The 20,226-nt window shown below is 36.1% G+C and overlaps 1 long non-coding RNA gene across 2 annotated transcripts in view; it reads right to left on the reverse strand.

Annotated features, from left to right (window-relative positions):
* Nucleotides 1-20,226, reverse strand: part of LOC135438972 (uncharacterized) — a 77,857-nt gene that overhangs the window by 24,943 nt on the left and 32,688 nt on the right. Inside the window, exons 3-4 of one of the 2 annotated variants that reach the window (XR_010437959.1) lie at nt 7,033-7,098; nt 6,358-6,566 (exon numbers count right to left, since the gene is read on the reverse strand). This is a non-coding gene — a long non-coding RNA (uncharacterized LOC135438972). The remainder of the gene's footprint in view (nt 1-6,357; nt 6,567-7,032; nt 7,099-20,226) is intronic. The other variant, XR_010437958.1, reaches the window with a different exon arrangement.

A 20,226-nucleotide genomic window follows, 5' to 3' on the forward strand; every position in this document is an offset into this window, starting at 1 on the left:
GCGGGGATTTGGGGATTTGTTGTGCTGCGCATTTTTAGTATCGCACTAAGGACACCCTCGCTACGATTCTGACATTCACACCCAGGGCTGGGCGAATTCCCACTCAAGTGATTTACAATAGTTGCTCGGGTCGGCAGTGTATGAGCGCAAGGTCTAATGTTTAAATAATTGAGTCTTAGGGCTGAAAGCAGAGGTTTTTAAAATGTACGTTTTAATCGGAAAAACTGTTCATATACTTTTATAAAAACTTTTACATAGTACAAAAATGTCTTAAATATTTGACTACCTTCTATACTGAAAATTAATAAAAATTAAAAAAATGTTGCTCTCCTATGCGATTCTCATGAATTCAAGTACATCTTAGACGTTTCCATTATTTAGACGTTGTGTTGGAAAATCTAACATACTTTATATCGTATGTTTCTGCATTTTTAAGAGAACTTCTTCTTTGTCTTAAACAAACAATATATGAATAAAGAACGAATTGACATGACTGGGGAAAGTTTTTTTCAGAAATATATATACTTAATGTGGGCAGAATCTATATTAGTCCCTTACACGTTTCATTTAATTAATTTAACATATTTATTTTCAACCGAGCTTATCCCATCTGCTGTTGCATTTTTGTATTTGTACATATGCGTGCGTAAATATATTTTTTACGTTTTATTATGGAATTAATTTGTTGTATTATTGGCTGGATGGATATGTTTATTTGAAAAGAAAAAAACTGTTTTCTGATTAAAATATTTATTTGCACCTGGTTTTTAATATCTTTTATTTAATATTAAATATGTAATGGAATTTATCAGGCAAGATATATCATTAATTTCCCATTCCATAGGTTTCCATCCCTGAATTATAAAATGACTTGACTCTCATTGCTGTTCTTTGAAAACGTATCCGCAATAATAATTTGCTGCATTTTGCAGGAAGGGGAAGTAAATGTTTTTGCGCCTGTGGCTATTATTTCTACTGACGAGGAGGAGAGAGAGAGACTCGGCCTTGTTATCGGCTCTGGCTGTTTGTCTATTGACATAAGCATACGGCATTTATATAATTGTTATATCAAATATCAGACATTCTTGAAAACACACTTTAAACGCTCAAAATGCCATCAAATTGATGGCTTTAAAATTAGCGTAAAGTCGACGGTCGAGCCCAGACCCCAGCGGAGCAAAGTGAAAGTAAAAGGCGCCAGCCGTGGCGAGGTGGAGAGCTCGCTGGGTCGAGCAGGCGGAGAATGTGCGGTTCCAAATGGACTGCTACGAAAGTGGTTGGGTAGGAAGTGCTGGAGCGCCCCGTCGCATTGATAATGACGCCATGGTGGCTTGTGTCTTGGGGCTTTTTGGGTGCTTCTTTTGGCCCAGTTTACAAAACTTTACAATTAGATTTGCGCGCGGCTGAGCTGTCGTAAGACCTTTCGGTCAGGCAAGCGGACCCCCCCGCATCGTCCTCGTTGCCCACCCAATGGGCGTGATTTATTGGCACATTGTTGGTTTGTTGTGGCTTGCACATAAATCAAGTAAATATGTTGCGACTCCGTTAAGAAAATTCAACAATTTGCAGACTAAAAAAAATAATCAGAAAAACAGCAACTAAAATAATTTCAATCTCTTTTTTTTTTGTTTTCCCCGTTTTTGGTTTGGGTCGGTCAACGACTCGCCCTAATGATTACAACATAATCCAATTTTCATTACGTTTACATCAGTTCAAGAAGATAAATGAAATGTTCAAATAATGAGACCAAAACTGAGACCATTTTACGTTAACCCTTTTTTTGTTTTCACCAGCTCCCAGACGTTTCTTAACATTAACCGAGATCTCTGTGAGTTGAGCTGGAATACTCTATCTATGAAGGGGTAAAAACACTTGACAGTTTACTTGAAAATAATTTTAGCGAATGCAACTGATATCAAGGAAACGAAACTGATAGAATACGATTACATTGCAAATTAAAATCATTTTGAATAGATTCAAGAAAGAAGATTAAATTATAAGAATGAATATAAATAAGGATTACACAGCCAAAACAATAAACAATTATATAAGGGCAATAATATAATTTGTATTTTATATAAAATGAATTTTTAAAAATTTAAAAACCATTCTTAGAATTTAAAAAACATTTCTGATTGACTTTTCTCACTCTCCGGACAGTGTAATTAAATTCCGGCATGCCAAGGCTGAATTATTCCTGTAGTCGTTTTCCATCAGTTATTTTTTAGCATTTGCATAATTTTCTGCAGATTAAACTACAATTTATCATATTTTTTTCTGACATGTTGTTGTTTTTCTTCTTCTTGAGTTACGGCCGAACGCTCAAAGTGATTTTTAATAGCAGAAAAATGTTTTCTTTAAGATTAAGCTCCCTAGTCATATTACCCAAGCAATCATTTGTTTATGCTCGCAACTGAGAAAAGTATAAGGATTTAGGCTGAGCTGATAGAAGAGATTGCATTTGGTCTGGTTTCCATTTTTTTTTTGTTTTGGTTGAAAATGCAGAGTCAGCGAAAGGGGATAAACATACATCAAAGGCGGCCATAAATCTGTGGACTGCACGACTCGAGTCCCGGAGTCAGTGTGAGTTCTGTGAAAATGCGAAAATCACTTTGCAATATTAAGCAGAAGCGGGCGAGGAGCCCATAAAGCGCCACGCACGATAACTTGACCAAACAATGAGCGAAAGACACAGATATAAATCCAGCTTGGCAGCCGTGAGACACGAAGAGAGACAAGCAGCGAACGAGACAGAGAAAGAGAGAGAGAGAGGGCTGAGAACTTTTGAGTTGAAGTCAACACATTTTCACACACAATAAATTTTTGCCAGCGTTTGCAGGAAAATCGTATACGAAAACGGATACGTGCACTGAGATGGCTTGGAAGAGGAATGGGGGCCGTTCGAGAGGGGGCGTGTTCGGTTCGCTTGTTTGCCTATTGATTTTGTTAGGCAACTTAAAGCAGAAGCCCTGACACAAACACAAGCACACACATACAACAAACACACATGGCGTATGCGCAATTTCGCAATTTCACAATTTTTGCGAAGCAAAACTTTCAGCGTGGACAACCTTGAAAGAAAATTGTGTGCCCCGCATTTTGCCCCTCAATTGAAAGATTTATGAGAAAATGCCGAAGCGTTAATCCAAGTCAATTAGTTTCTTTGTTCATTTTGGACAGCGGCAGCAGCCAAGAATTTGTTCGCTACTTAACTTTATGGCAAAGTTTGCTCGTGACTGACGAAAACTTTGACGACGACTTTGATGACCTTTGCACCAACGCGACCCTCATGGCCCAAAGGTAAATGCAAGCCGGCAGGTTAAGGTCAAATATGACCACAATTAGGGCCAGGTAATGCTCAAAATTTGTGGTTTTAAGTGTTATTAATGGCAAATGTTGTGGGGAAGCTGGTTTAGCGAAAAGGTAATGTATACATAGTTCTAAAAGACAGAACAAATAGACTTTAAGTAATAGAGGAGCTTAAGTCTACATTTTGGCAAATTCCGAAATAGATCTGATAGAAATTTAAGGATATATATTTCTACTTGCAACTGAAGACTTATTACTGAAATATATTTAAGAGTTGTTAGCATAGTGTAGGCAAATAAACTGGACTTGAATTCGAGCACCAAAAACTAAAAGACATAGTTTTAAGCTTTCAAATTATTCTCGTGCATGCAACAATATAGGCAAATAAATTGAAAATAAATATATAAGAGCAAATTTTATGCTTTCGACATGACGTCCAACACACGCCTAACATATATATTTATTAATATTAAAAAAAAAAAAAAATCCTTGTAAAATATGTCTTTATTTTTCGGAAATTCCCTGCGAGACGCATAGCTACATTCGGTCTCCCACTGCTTTCTAACACTTGATGTCTTATTTGTACCATGAACGGAATTCCCTTAAACACCGCCCTCCCACAAGAACTCAACCCTTTTTATGGGGCTCTCTCGCCTACGCCTGATTTGCTGCCATTGAATTGAATGATTTTGTTTTTCAATTTATTGGGATTTGTTCGACTCGACTCAACTCGACTCGTATCGGCAGCCCAGGCCGAGCAAGGCCGCCCGGAAAGAGTCCTGGCATCTAAGCATATAAAGCATTTTTATTATAAAGGGACGCACGATATTATCGATGTTGATTTATTTGCCTGTTGGCCCGTTGGGCTGGGCAAATGCTTAAACGGGCTGCTGGATTAAAGCCTTTGTTTTTGCCCTTCAGTTTTTCTTGCAATTTTGCTGACCAAAACACGTTTCATGCGTTTCCTTTTTTTATTCGCTTCGCACACATAAAACACATTTTCAAATGCACCAAATTGTTTTTGCACGAATTTATTTAATTAAAATGCTTTTGTTAACGCTCATAAAAGTCAACGTCACACGCAGCGACACTAAAAAAATAAACACTGTCCAACCAGGTTATTGAAAACGTTGAAGATTCTAAATTAATGGAAATTTTTAAAATTGAAAGCTCATACAATAAAAAAACAAAAAATGTTGTTGGCTGTAATTTAAAACCGAAATTTTTGTATTGAGATACATTAAGTGAAATAAATAGAAATAGATAAATCAGCAAAATACTAAGAATTTGAAGAAAAATAGTTTTACTTGAGAGTTAAATAATTAAAATTCTATAAAAAAAAGTTTAATAATAATTAACAGGCAGAGTCTAAGTAATTGAGCCTCAAGTCATTTTGTTGCCCAGTGCCATAATTCCTTTTCACTGAACTTTTATTATATCATTTTTCTAAATTTTTTTTTGTTTTCTTTTATTATTTCAAAAATCCGCTAACCGCAGAGCTGACGACCACAAGCGGCTGACGGTTCGTTTTGGTATCTGACTGGTTATTAAAAATAAAACAAAAATAAATAAAAGGAGCAAAAAAAACAGAAGACAACCGAACTTTGGCTAGAAGCAGTCGCAAAGTGTGCGGCAGCGCCTGTCCCGGGGCTGTGTGAAGGTTGAGGGAGTTGCGCTGTGAATGTGAATTCGCGGCATCCATAAATCCCGCCAGCATTTCACATGTGTATAGGTTTTTTATTGCCATGTGTGTGTGTGTTTGTGTGTGTTTTAGCCGGGCCAGAAGGCAAAACGCTTGGCGCTGCTGTCTTTGCAATTGCCACGACTGACCCCTTTGGTTGGCGTAAGGGGAATATAGAAACAAGCGGGCTGAAGGGGTTCACTACGGAAGCTGGCGGCGAGCTTTGCGCTTAAGTCTAATGCGAAAAGTTGTGAATAGGCTCAGTAGGAAATCCTATTTTATGGCGCAAAGTTACTGCAGTCATAAAAACGTTGGGCAACTCTCTCATGCCAAACGATATAGCAATTGGTGTAAGTGAAAGAGAGAGAGAGAGAGAGAGAGAGAGAGAGAGAGAGAGAGAGAGAGAGAGAGAGCGAAAGAGCGAAAGAGACGGCAATGAATAGAGTAATTTTGTTGCTTAGAAATTTGGTTTGTTTGTTTTGCTTATGTAAATATTTATATTTCTCGTAGATAAAGTAAAATAAAGAGTTAGCATAAGGGGAATAGGCTAAATTGGCCAAACCAAAGGACTTGCAGAAAATTTTACAGCAGTGCAGAATAGAAATTCATAATTACATAACAAGAAAAATTAGCATTAGAAATGCAAACAATTTCTTAGAATTATATTTGGGAATCAAAAAAGTTTCTACACAACAAGATAATGAAAATTAAATACCGCTTTGCTTGATGGTCTGACTCTGGTCAGATTTAAATAGAAAGAAAATACAGAAATAAGTATGAAAAAGTCTAAAAAAAAAAAGTGCTACTTTAATCCTGGCAGCAATAAAAAAGAAGGATCTGAGCTAAAGAGCTTTAAAAACACAATACAAGTACTACAAATGGAACTATACTAGCTTATTTTGCAAGCAGTATTAGCCTTATTTATGTACAAACAATATATTGTTATGACTTAATTACAGTTTATAAAATTTACTGGATAATTTGAGCATATAATTTAATTTTCAATTAAAAAAATTGTAAAACAATGCAGACATTTATACACATTTATTTATGTGCATTTTTTCTTCAATAAAAGAAATTCAATAAAATCAATTTATGGAAATTTTATGTAAATTGTGCCAAAAGCTGGCACTAAACAACAGGTACAGCTATATAGCTATTCAAAAATTATACTTTGTTTAAATGCGTAGTAAAAATTGATTATAAATTGGCCAAGAAACGGTTATTTACAAAAGCCGTAATATGCAAATAATTTGGTTTACAAAGTTTATTGCATTTGAATGCACATATTTTTATTTGCATAAACATGAGCAGTGACTGATGGGCTTAAACGTTCCACTTTCGACCAAAACCCCCTAATATCTTACCCAGTTAACAGCACACACCTCTTGCCGGCATTCTGCCCGTAATATTCCCCAGTGCACGAGGCTGCGTGACACGTAAATCCGACACGTAAAATAATAAGCGGAAATGTTGAAATATTCAAAGCAGATACCGCCATCTGTCGCTTCAATGTCTTCGTCTCCCGCCATATCAGGTGAAGCTGCTGCCGCTTCCATTATCGCATTGACGTTAGCTGAAAGTCAAGATTTGTGCGCATTAATGGCAACGATTCAATTTTCAATATCTGCGGCACGTGACTGCCGCCCGCGCCATCGATGTCATTGAAACCTGACGTGCCCAACATGTTTAATTGCCGATAACTCACGAGACAGCGAAGCACACAAAATATTTAAAGCACATCAAATTTGGCGACGTGGAGTGTACGATTTAGCAATGAATCAATGCACCAAATTGACCAAAGTAAATACAACGAAAGTATAGTCTATATATTTGAGTAAGACTCATAATATTGACTGATTAACTGATCTGTAAGCGGTACGAACTTTCACTCAAGTGAACATTTTCGGAAATTTCTACTTCCAAATCAAAAAAAATTGAATGCTAAGTTCTTTTTTTAATTAAAATTATCAAAGTAATGAACTTGATAATATTCCTTATAAGTACAATTAAAGAGAGCCAAAATATAAATAAAAACTTACCATGAATTTCATTCTCCCATACTTTTAATTTGAGGAACTTCAATCATTCATTGTCCAGTGGGTCATCTATAAGTAAACGATATATATTAGAATCAGAAAACTCAAAAAGTAAGAAAATTATACACATCACATAACACATACTCAATCGTATAGTCATAATACTCTAGCCACATTAAAGTATCAGCTAAACAGGCCAAAACACAGGCAGCCCAAAAAAACACACGACGATGGGCATTTGGCAGATCATAAGTTACACGGAGATTAATAGCCGTACTGAGTGCTTGGCACCTATCAAATTCAATCAAGGACATTCATCAATTTTCAATTTGGCATTTGAGCGGACGGCCAACGAGCAGAACTCGCCGCTGAGCCAAGCCAAACTACAGCAAAAAAAAATATATACAAAAAAATAAATAAACTGGGATGAAAAGCGGAAGCTCGCTTTTGGTATTTGCCGGCTGCGACTTGGATGCGATTTCTTGCGAACGACAGCAGACATCAAAAGCGAGTCACCAACCAGGTCAAAAGCAAAAGCAAAAAAAAAATAAAAAAGAAATATAAAAAGAAAACCCGCACAAAATATGAAAAATCGTTATTGACCGCAATGAAAAAATATAACAACAACAAAAGCATCTACTCACACACACACGGGCACAAACAGAAACTCGCTCTTGAAATTGATTCAATGTCATAAATTAGATTTGAAATACTCAAAAGCATTGGCAAAACGCTCGCAAAGGCGGCCATAAAAATGTGTGAAAAATTTGTTTGTGTCGTCTGACATTTTTGCACGCTCATACGCGGCGACACTAACAGAGTTGGAGAAAGAGAGGGGACGGGCACTGTTGGGGCAGGGGAAACCAATGAAACGACACACAAAATTGCGAAAGCGCACAAAATAAAGTAAATTATATTTACGTGTACTTTGCATAGCAATTGCGATGGGTTTTCATATACATTATTTTCTCATTCTATTTTGTGGCACATGGCGTATGCGCAACTTTTTTGTTTTGTTTACAAAAAATGTTTTTCGTGTCGGGCGCAGGCGAGAATTTTAGGCGCGCGCGTGCCTTATAAATGATGTATAATCAATTAATTTGCGGCCTGTTTACAAAGCGACTAGGCAAAAATGATGGAACTCGATGAGTGGAGCGGTGAACGGAGCAGCCGGCCTAATAGCGCCAAAGCAATAGCAAACACACAAAGGGAAATTGGTGTGCGGCACCACAAAAATGTTGGCGCAATTTGGCAACAGTTTTTGTGCATTTATCACACTTGAAGGCAAAGTGTTTTGGCTAATGATGCCAAAATGTTAGTTTCCAGAGTAGTCGCCAGAGTAAATTTGTTTAGATTCTGATTTGAATCTGATTGGCATGCTAATTGCAATTCAGGATAATAAATTTAAAAATGGCTTTTCAATAGACATAAGTGTAGGGAAAATATATTTAAAATATATAGTTAGAATTGAATATTGACGAGAAAGAAGTGCTATCTTCGGCACACCGAAGATTTAATACCCTTGCAGACACAACCTTTTCGAAATGCTCATAGTGCTTTGCCCGTATCTAGGAGCACAGGGAAAATAGTTAATGCCGAGTATGGTTAAGATATCTTGAAAAACAAAACAGGTTTCCATACAACAACTTAATTTTCGACCGATCGTTCCTATGGCAGCTATATGATATAGTAGCCCGATGTGAATAAGATTTTGCATAAGTGGAGGGAGCATAGTAAAACTAATAAATGCCGAGTTTGGTCAAGATATCTTGAAAAACAAAAAAAATTCCATACAACAGCATAATTTTCGACCGATCGTTCCTATGGCAGCTATATGATATAGTTGCCCGATCTTAATAGAATTTTGCATATATATGGGGAGCTTAGTAAAACTAATAAATACCAAGTTTAGTCAAGATAACTTTATAAACAAAAATGTTTTTCATACAAGAACCTACTTTTCGACCGATCGTTCCTATGGCAGCTATATGATATAGTGGTCCGATCCAGCTGGTTTTGACATATGAGCTGCGTACAACAGAAAGAGGGAATTCTGCAAAGTTTCATAAAGATAGCTTTAAAACTGAGAGACTAGTTCGCATAGAAACAGACAGACGGACATGGCTATATCAACTCGGCTGTTGATACTGATCAAGAATATATATACTTTATGGGGTCGGAGATGTCTCCTTCTATGCGTTACACATTTCACGACAAAATTAAAATACCCTCTGCAAGGGTATAAAAAGACATAAGAAAGTGTAGGCAAAATATATTTAAAGTGAGGAATTTAACTTCAAAGCCGAACCTTAACAGTTGGCGCCCTATTTAAACACAAATATTATTTTGATTGAATGTTGGACTTAAAAATACTTATCGCATTTTGATGCTCACTAAAATATATGCATTAATTGTTTACAAATTGAAGAAAAGTTACCCACAGATAATTTTTAATTTTGCCTCTGGATCAATCTTTTACAAATTGCAATATATTATCCACCAATAGATGCCAAAGGTCCACAAGGGGTGCGTTAAGGGGGACATGAGTCTTATGTCTCATGATAAGACACGCTCTTATTTAAAGTAATTAAAATAATATTGGCGAATATAATTTTAAAGATTAAGTAAAGTTTTAAAAGTGCCATTCATTTGAAGAGAAGGGTTGACATATATAAAATATCCCCGGATGGAGTGGTCAAAAATCTTTTCGCTGACGCGAATATACATAAATCAATCTAGATTTAAACAATAGTTAAATAGCGCCGCAAAAAATGTAAATAATTCAGAACAAATAGGTAATAAAAAATAATACGAATTTTCACATTATAAACAGAATCTAAGAAATAAATCGATTAATCGACTAAATACGTATGTCTATAATTTTTAATAATTCCTAAAATAATTAGATTTATAAGAAAATATTTAATTTAATTAACAATTTTGTGATTAATTAAAGTTGCCCAAAATAGGAGTTGAAGTGTTTGACACACACACATACACTCCAGGCCAAGCCTATATATAGAAATCTAAATCTATTGGCTGCAGGACACAGGAATCCCTTTGGCAACAATCAACAAGCAATCAATCACTCAACTTGTCCACTGCTCAGTTGCCGAACAGCAGCTCTAAGCAGCAACATGTGACGACAGCTCCATGCCCTGGAGCTGCGGCAGAGTACTCGCAAATGCTGAGATGTCGTTGACACTTGGGTGTCACTTTAATTAGTGAGTGAATGGGAGCGAGTGTTGAGTATCGAGTATTGAGTACACAGCACATGGGACAGCTATGCCAAATGGGGCATCCATCATTGGCGGGAGAAGGGGCTAGCGGGGCTATCAGTATGATTTTAATGCCAACAGTTGCACAAATCACAGAATCACCGCGTGAAAGTGGCTCCAATCATATCATCGGTTATGATTGTGATTAATCATGCGCACAAAACTGGGCCAGACAGTTGGCAAATGAGTGGAGTGCGCCAGGGGGAGTGGGGTTAAAGTGAGAGAGAGCAGAAGGTGTAACAGCGACCCCAGGGAACGTTGCATGCATTTTTAATGCCTTGCGGCAGCGGCTGTTGCAGCTGTTTTGGGGCGCATTTAAATAATTTCATCATAAAGCCGGGACTTCATTTTGTATGCCAAATTTTACGAGTTGAAACTTTTGACCTTTTTCCTCTGCGGGGGCACAACAGCATCAAAAACAGCAAGAACAATAACAACAACAGCAACACAATCAACACGTTTCGACAATCGATCGATTTCATGAGCAATCAAATGATGTCACATGCGGCAACAGCAGCCGGGCGGCGGGGTAAAAAGGAAAAGGGGGAGTCAACCCTCGACCAGAAAGTTGCGGCAAGTTCAAAGTTCTTAGTCCCCGAGGCGAGTGGGTGAGTGTTGGGCTGAAATGAAGCAACAACACATATACAGAATGCCCAGGAAACAAGGCAGCAATAAAAGAAAATCCATTTACCACTCGCCCACAGTTACTTCTACTCTTTCTATCCTTGTCACATTTCTCTCTCTCTATCTCTTTCTCTTGTATAAACTTGATTGGTGACAAAAGCACAAGGCCAAAAGCAAATTTAAATTAAATTTGCGCCCGTTAAAAAACTTTCAGTTCTCACTCTTTTCAAGTATTCTGCATCCATCAATATTTTCAGCAGCTAAATAAATACGCAAATAATTTCAAAATGTTTCAAATGCAAAACAACTTATCAACATCAAAATATAAAAATTAAATATTATACCACGGAAGAATACTTTAACAATGATATCAATTTTAAGTACTTATTGAAATTGGCGGCATTTAGGCAGTAGAAAGCAAGATTTGAATGTACACAAATTTAAAATTTAACTTTAAATAATTAAATTTAAATTAATAGAGCCAGCCAAGTAAATACTCAATATATGGAAATGTCGCCAAAACCAACAATAAATTTATATTAATATTAAATACAAATTATATAAAATCATATAAATTTGTCGTTCTCAGAATGTTTCAAATAAATAAATGAATCTTATATATACAAATTACTTTTCAGTTTCTTTTTGAATTTGTGACGTAAGACAAGATATACAAGTAAGAGGTTCTAGGCGCGAGCTCCCGACATTGGGATGATATATATCGTTCAGCAGACGCGCATGAATGTGTGTGTGTACATGTATATAGAAATTGTTGGAAATTGCGCTTGCTGCCGCTGATACGAGGAAAGCCAAAACACGTATTCTTAAGTAACTTTTTCTTAACCGATCTTGATGAAATTTACTACAGTAGATCTTATTGTGCTATAGAATATTTTTGTATTCTCAAAAAGTCAATTTCATTAAAATTGTGGCTTATATTGGTGGGTAGCATAAACTGGTTTATTTACTTGATTTATAGCTATGAGGCAGTAGCAGGGAGGTGTGATAGCTATATAGCTATATAACGTATTCCGCTGGTAAATCGTGATTATGGATTCATGAAGACCACCAATACGGGCACACCGTTTCCAAAGAAAACAAATCTCTTCGATCCACAAATTCTGATGGACCGTCTGCAAGCTGCCCAACGGAGTTCAGTTTCCTTGATGTCAACATTTAGTTGATTTCATTCTGATACTCTAACAAGTAGATGCTAAAGTGTACACATAATTCGTTGCACAGCTGCATGATAAACTAATCATATCCTATTCATGAGCAGAACACAACAGAAAAGTCAGCGCACGCCTTGTTAACTGGTCGTCCTGTTGGAGGCGCAGTTAAATAAGTCGCTTTTACTTTCTGTTGTGCCTGGTAAAAGTTAACAAGAACACGTAGTAAAGATTCTGCCGTTTAGGTTTTAATGCGATTAGAGTGGCAGAGAACAGAAGTAGCAACAGCAGCAACAGGAGCAGGAGCTACCGAGCGAAAGAACAGACTCCCAGCTAGAGCCACAGCCAAAGGCAATGCCAGAGCCAGAGTCTTTTTGGGTCTGTGATTTATGGCCAGCTACATTCAATGCTGTGGGTAGCTGCTGAATGGATGGCCGGGCCAAGTTGTTGCCGTGGCCATATTTAACTTAAAAAATTTATCAATTGGATTTGCAAACTGCTTTGTCATAAGTTCTGCGGCCTTTTGATACCCGAAAAACCCAAAGAGACGAAAGCAACTCGCAAGTTTTCTGATTAAGCTCAGGTCAAGGCAACTTGACTTGCTTTTGAAAAGCTGTGACTATCAGAGCACGTGCCGGTATTTTGTATTTGATTTACTGTTGAGAGCTTAGATTCCGTGCAGAAGGCACGAGTATTGAGGTGGGGGCTAAGCTCGTGGGAATCTAGTTTCCAGGCTTGACTAAAGATTTGGTTTGTTGTAGTTTATGTCTTGAAATACTCAATCTGCAGACACTAAGTGCTAGAAAAACATACATAACACTCTTAATTTAATCAGTTCATAAAATTTGATTCCAAATAGTTTTCTGTTTTCCCGGTAGACTACTTATTTGATTGCCTTATTGAATAAAATATTCAATGGCATGCTGAGAATTACTATACAAAATTTGAATTCTATTAATGAGAATTCCATTCAGCTGCATAACTATGCTTGATAATCCTATAAAAATGCAGGTACAGATTGATTTTTACAGGTACGCGACGCCTGTTTTTTTTATGTAATAATATTTTTAATGATTTCAATTATGCTGAATTACTTTACTTTTATGCATTGCAATTCCCGGTTAAATACTACAACAACATAATAAGAGCTACAACAACGACGTGACTTTTGTGCAACTGTCAACGTTTTTTTTTTCAATTCTTTTTATTTTTTTGCTGTTGCGCTAAATATTTTAATTAAAGAAATAATTACATTTAATGTATGGGCGCAGGGCCAAACACGTGGCCACGCCCGCAACAATACCCTGGCAAAAAGAGTTGCTGAGTTTTCTCCGTGTACATTATTATTAGTTAGTATATCATTGTACTTAAAGTACTTTAAGGTACTTGACTGCTTGACATTCATCAAAATTTCAAATCAATTTACTTTGGCTGAGACTTTTAGAAAAACAACTTTGAAACTATTCCAAGCTATTCCTACTATGTGATTTTTTATTATATTTATTTTCTTTAATGAATTTGCAGGGTATTTAACAATTTATAGTCTGATGCTCTTGCTTTTTAAATAAATTTTTACAGCCGATTTTCGATTTTTTTTTATGTGTTTTTGTAAAACTTCATTACGCGAATTTATTGCGAGGCAGGCAGAGAAAATGCAATTTAAATGCAAAAAAAAAAAAAAAAAAAAGTGAAACAAATACGCATGTTTGTGTGACGGTGTGTAAGCACACACAATGTGTGTGTGTGTGTTTAATGAAATGCGCACCTACGACATTTTCGCTTGTTTAATTATTTCAATTAAGGCAACATTTTTATTATAAGTGCGTTTGTACTTAGTACATCTGTCTTTATTGGTTTAAGCCTGTGTACATATAGACATTTTAAAATTTATTAAAAATAAAATTATAAAAATATAAAAAATATAATTACACGTATGCGTCATTTACATAAGTTTACAAAAGAAAATAAGTTTGCAAAACACAAAACAACAAGCAAAATTAAATTTTTGTTTCTAGTTGTCAAGCAAATTAAATGTAGAAAGCTAAAATTTAGCTGTACGAGGGATGCAATAGAGCGCGTAAAAGTTAATAAATAATATACTACTGCTAAATTAATGTGCTGAGGCTGGTCTATTCCAAATTTGGAACATTATTTAACCCATAATTAGAGCAAAACTTTCGTATGTAGCTATCCCAACCTAATTATCCTGCAGTATTTTTTTTCTTTCAAGAACTGTGACCCAACATTTCTATAAATTTGCCTGGGTTTCCCGTAGCTCTATAAATTGATTTTTCTTCCACGGCACAATTTATAAAAAAAATACAGGAATTTTAAGATATTCCTAGAGCGCTCAATGATTGTTTGCTTTTTATTTTCTTAAATATATTTGACTATACAATGGAAAAACAATATGCGTGTATTTTTACTAGCTTTACCTGCCATTTTTTACTCTGGAATTTGAGTCTACAATATCTCAGATATTTCTGTTCTGTTGTTGTTGTTTTTTTAGCCCCTCTCAAATATTTAATAAGAACGCATTAAGATGCGACACATTTGCAGTCAAGTCAACAAATTGCCGACAGCAAATCCTGCGTCCTGCGTCCTGTGTCCCGTGTCCTGTGTCTTTAACAATATTTCATCTCAGACCTCTTCGTTGCTCGCACTTTTTACCAACCTGGCGACGTGAGCGCTTTAATCTTGTTTAAAAATGCGCAGCTGTAACAACAACAGCAACAGCAACTGGGTGGGGGTAGGAAAAGTTGCGTGACTGCGCGTAAAGGACGAAACACACACACACACACACACACACACACATAAAATAAAGAATAACACACACATACACCGAGACCTGGAGCTGCGGGAATGTGGAAACGGGAAACGTTGCCTGCATTTAGGCGAGCTGCCTTGTCAAATCTGCGCTGTGAGCATTCTAATGAGAAGTGCTTGCCAGTTTCCTTAACTTTCTACAGCTTACAAGGACAGCAACAACAACAACAACGACAAGAACAAAGTGCCGCTATCACAGCCACATAATCAAAGGGCGTGGGGTGTGGCTGGCACTCGTCTTCAACTTGCCTTTCGCTGCCTTTTCAGGCCATCGCCCCGTTTGTGCTGCTGCCCTTTATTCTCTGGTATATTTTTTTATGCACAATATATAATTTCATATTTTTTAAGATAATTATGTCGATAAGTCGGAAAAGGTAACGCACAACGCTTAAATAAAAAACAGGCGGAGAGCTGCCTTTCTGTGGGGCATAAAAATTAAAATAATATAGGAGGCAACCTACAAATAGGCAGAGGCTAAGAATATTATTATAATACGCTGCCTCGGCAAAATAGAAAACTCAGACTATACAGAGCTGGGCGAGAGCTAAACGAATAGTTTACTTACATTCTATAACATATAAAGTGTATATGTACACACAATTACACTCTGCAACAGAATTCAATTTTTTTGTAACAGCGCTTGCTTAAATCTGTTTTTTTTTTTATCAACTTGGGGCCTCGAAATTGATTGAACAAAATTTTTATTAGGCAAGCTTTATTTAACCTCTCCAAAATGTTTGTTTTTGCCGTTTTTGAAGATTGGGTTATTATATTCGATAAAACTCTCCTAAATCTCATTGGATTTCAAAAGGCTTTTCACCTATTTAAAAATAAAGCAACAATTAAGGAAACTTAATTGTTAAAGAAATATTATAATTTCGAAAAATAGAGAATAGCATAGCACAAAAATAGCACATAAATGCATAACTTTTACACAATTTTTATTAAAAATATGTCTTTTCTACATTATTCTGATAATTCACTCACCCAACCATAGAAACGATGTTGACAAATTCCCGGCCCTTCTCTGTAGCCATGGGGGGCATGGGCATATCATCACATTCGTAAGCCTCTCATTCAAATATAAAGAGCTGCATATGTGAGTGCTCGCAATGGCACCCAGTTGCATGTTTGCCAACACTCAGCAGCCCCCTCTGCAAACAGTTTCTTCTTCTTTGGTGTAATAACTTAAAATCCCATAATAAAGCTACTTACTTGCTGCCAACTTGGTTGCAGGGTTTTACTCTTTTTTCCCTCCACACACTCTTCTTTCATCTAACAATAACTATTTTTCTTTGGATTTGACTGTGGCTCGAATTGACTGCAAGACTTGCCAAGCCTTTCGCCACAAATGTGCAAGTCAAGTCAAGTGCATACGTCACCGGTTCCATTCATACATACACGACCCCCCCATCCCCCACCCAACATCATGCACAACCATCGAAGATTTCTAAGTGCATGGCATACATTTTTTTCTTTTGATTTTTTATACACTTTGCGCAGGGTTATTATAGTTTTGGGGCGCAGTAAGCAGACACACAGCTAAAGACATAAATATAAAGATGGAAAATATCCCAAAATTTATTTATGCGAAGCAATGAATCACATAACCGCCTTGTAGAGGAAATCTTATTGGAATTTTAAGACATCTTGATCATTGACCAGATCATGCAAGTCCTCTTCGGAAACCTTTTTATTCGAATTTTAATTTGCTTCTAACTTTATGGCAGACTTTTATCAAAGTCAATCAGACATATAATATACTTTAATAAAATAAAATCATGTAATTTATTTGATAAAAAGTATCATATTTATAATTGCAAAGCATAAAATTGGTTTGATTGAAACTCACCTTTAAAGGGTAAGCTAAACTTGAAAAGGTATATTAGTATTTAGTAAGTGTATTAAATCTTCGACCATTCTATAATATCTTCTGTTTTTCCCCTTTTTTCTTTACTTTCTATATTTAGTTATTTTTCAGACTGTGTGTAAAAAATTTCCTGCTGAGCCACTGGATTAAGATTGAATTTTTTTCCGGCATAGTTTTTCTTTTTTTATGAAATTTTTTTTTTATCTTTTTTTTTGTGTTATCTCGTCGTCGCCAGGTGAAGAGTCGTTTAGATCTATGCGCACATACGCAGTTACTCGCCCACACACGCCAACACACACATGCACTTATATAAACGGTTGCTAAAAATATTTTCATGTTCAAATAGAAATATTTCCCCATTGAAATTGGAAACGTTTTTTGCCATTGTGTAGCTCGACCGGATGTTGTACAGTTATTGGAATGTCTTTGCAGCCCCACCGCCTTCCTCACCCCCTCCTCTATAAATACTAGCCGACTATGACAATGGACTATGACTATTAGTTGGCATTTTTCTAGTATTTTTTGTAGTTATTTATGCTGTTGTTGCTGCTGTTGTTGTCCGGCTGCCATCGACAGGAAATGGTAAACTTATTTCTCTTATTAATTTCTGTTGGCAATTTGTGAAGCAGCAGCCGTCCCAAAATGTTTTCCAGATAAATCAGTTCAGCATTTGTTGCCTTTTGTCTACTTCAACCGAGTATCACCCACTCGTCCCCGCATTTCTCAACTGCATTGCTGTGTTGTGCAATTACTCGCATAGTTTCATAGTTAAGGAATCAGCTTGGAAATGCTTCTAACTAAATTAACCTTCAAGACGCACAGTCACAGCGTGTGCCAATTGTTTAGTGTCCTGGCAGGAAAGCTCTTAAGAAACAAAAGCTGTTCATGCTTGTCGTTGCATTGCATTCATAACTAAAGCACATTAAAGGTATTTCTCTAGCAGCTCAAACTGTTCGGCATGTGAATCACAAACGAATTCCTCTGAGAAATTAAGTACAGCAAATATTCAACAATTATTCATTGCAACTTAAACCCAATTGTCATATTTAAAGCATGATTATGTTTATTATTGCAGTGCATAAAATTTAAAATTTGTCAATAATTAAAGGTATTTTTAAAAAGGTATTTCTCTTGCAGCTCAAACTGCTCGGCATGTGAATCACAAACGAATTCCTCTGAGAAATTAAGTACAGCAAATATTCAACAATTATTCATTGCAACTTAAACCCAATTGTCATATTTAAAGCATGATTATGTTTATTATTGCAGTGCATAAAATTTAAAATTTGTCAAGCATTGACGACGAAAAAAAAGGAGAATAACTAGCACGAATACTCTAATCAATGCTTCAAATCGGTTCAAGCTCGGATTTCCAACTTATTAAGCTTTGTTGAAAATAAATATCTATTGAGGGAAAATCAGTCCAAAAGCAATTTTAACTTGGGCCCCAGCTATTGGAGTTATCTTACCATATTTTATAGATGTCAATGTTGGGTAAAGATTTGGCCCTCAGTTTCTCTATAAAAAAATATCTGCCATATGCAATACTTTAAACAAATCGGGAAGAAAGAAATTACAAAATTGAATATTTTTGTAAACATTTAAAAAAATATTTTTATTAACAATTAAAAATACACTCCGAACATTAAGTCAATCATTATTGCTGGGGGCTTGCAATCATTATCTAATATAGCTCGGAGCTAAGCTCTACAAGGTCGTTTGTAGTAAAAAGTTTATTTGGATAATTAAAACCAAAAAAAAAACATTCATGATATTACAAAAAACATCTCACAAATAAAAATATAAATAGTACATGCTTTGAAGCAATAGCAATCGCATTCAATTAAAAGTTGATAATGAAATTTTGAGTGGCAATTGATGGCTGCAGTGTGGATCTGTTTATATGATATAAACTACACTAGACACGCCCGTATTGCGCGAACTAAGTCAATTAAAACACGATTGGCGGCTAATTCAATGCATGGCCACGAATTTGTCCGTTGGTTTTGGGTCAAAAATATTGCAGCTGCTAACCGAATGGCAACCAAAATATTTCATGTCACTTAAATTAGTTAATTTTGTGCATAAATGCAAAAATAAATGAACGACTGCGGTTTAATGTTCGCAATTGCAAAACCCAGACTCTATTCGATTGCCCTCATAATTATTATTCCGTTTTTCAATATTTAATTTGTTGCTGTTGCCTCAGTTTTAGCTTTGGCACCGGCTCATTTAGAATGTGGCAATATTTCTAATTAAAGGTTGCAAACGAAATCAAAACAACCGCGAGCCTGTTACGCAGCAGGACAACCAACCAATTTATATTTGTCTGTGCGTGTGTGTGTGTGTGTGTGTGTGCGTGCGCAGTTAAGTATGCTATGATTTATGCATCGCTGCTAAATGTTGCTGAGGTTTTTGCGTTGATTTTGTGCAATTGGTTCGAGCCGCGCTGCCCTGCGGTTCTGCCAGTGCGGCCAATGTCAACTATTTCACATTCAAATTGCATATTCCATGCACGCATAATTTAAGCTATTGAGCATGCAATGCACAACCACCCACCCACCCGCGCAACCAGCCCCACACGATACGTGTTTTTGTGTTGAAAGCCAAATGTATTATAAACGTGCAGAAAGTACGCTACAAAAAATTGCATTGAATTATTCGCCCCGTGTAACCAATCCAAAGGGGGCGCAACTGACTTTATGAAAGATTGTTAAACAAAAAATTGCAATCGGCAATATGGTTGAATTAAAGTTTTTCAATAATTTGAACAAATATTTGGATATTTTTAAATAAAATCATAATAAACAAAATTATTTTGAATACATGTCGAGCCTAAGGTTTTTATAAGTAACAACAAGAAAGTATCTTTTGTAGACATTGCCCTTTTGCAGATATCTGAGAAAACATCTTGGAAATCAGTATATAAGAACCTACTTTTGCACCGATTTTTCCAATCGCAGCTCTATGATACAGTAGTCCGATGTTGATAAGATTTTGAATATATTTAGGGAATATGCCGAGTTTAGGTAAGATATCTTAATACATAAAGAAGTTGTTCATTCAAGAACTTAATTTCCGACTAATCAATCCTTTGGCAGCTATATGATATAGTGGCCCGATCCGGTCGGTTCCAACATAAGTACTGCTTGATATGCAAAATTTCAAGACAATAGGCTTATAACTACGAGACAAGTTCGCATAAAAACAGACAGACGGACGCACGCACATGGCTATATCGGCAGGTAATGCTGATCTTAAATATATATATATACTTAAAGAGGTCGGAGATGCCTCAACACATTTCATGACAAAATTAAAATACCCTTAAAATATAATACTACTGCGTAGTGGCTTGCAGATGGTAGAGCTCCGTTTCTAGTATTTAAAAGCCCAAAAATGTATGGAGCTTTCTTAAGATTTTGATAAC

This window comes from Drosophila montana, unplaced genomic scaffold (assembly GCF_035044405.1).
Source record: "Drosophila montana isolate Dmon_TW-CO22-7 unplaced genomic scaffold, ASM3504440v1 contig_402_1, whole genome shotgun sequence".
Lineage (NCBI taxonomy): Eukaryota > Metazoa > Arthropoda > Insecta > Diptera > Drosophilidae > Drosophila > Drosophila montana.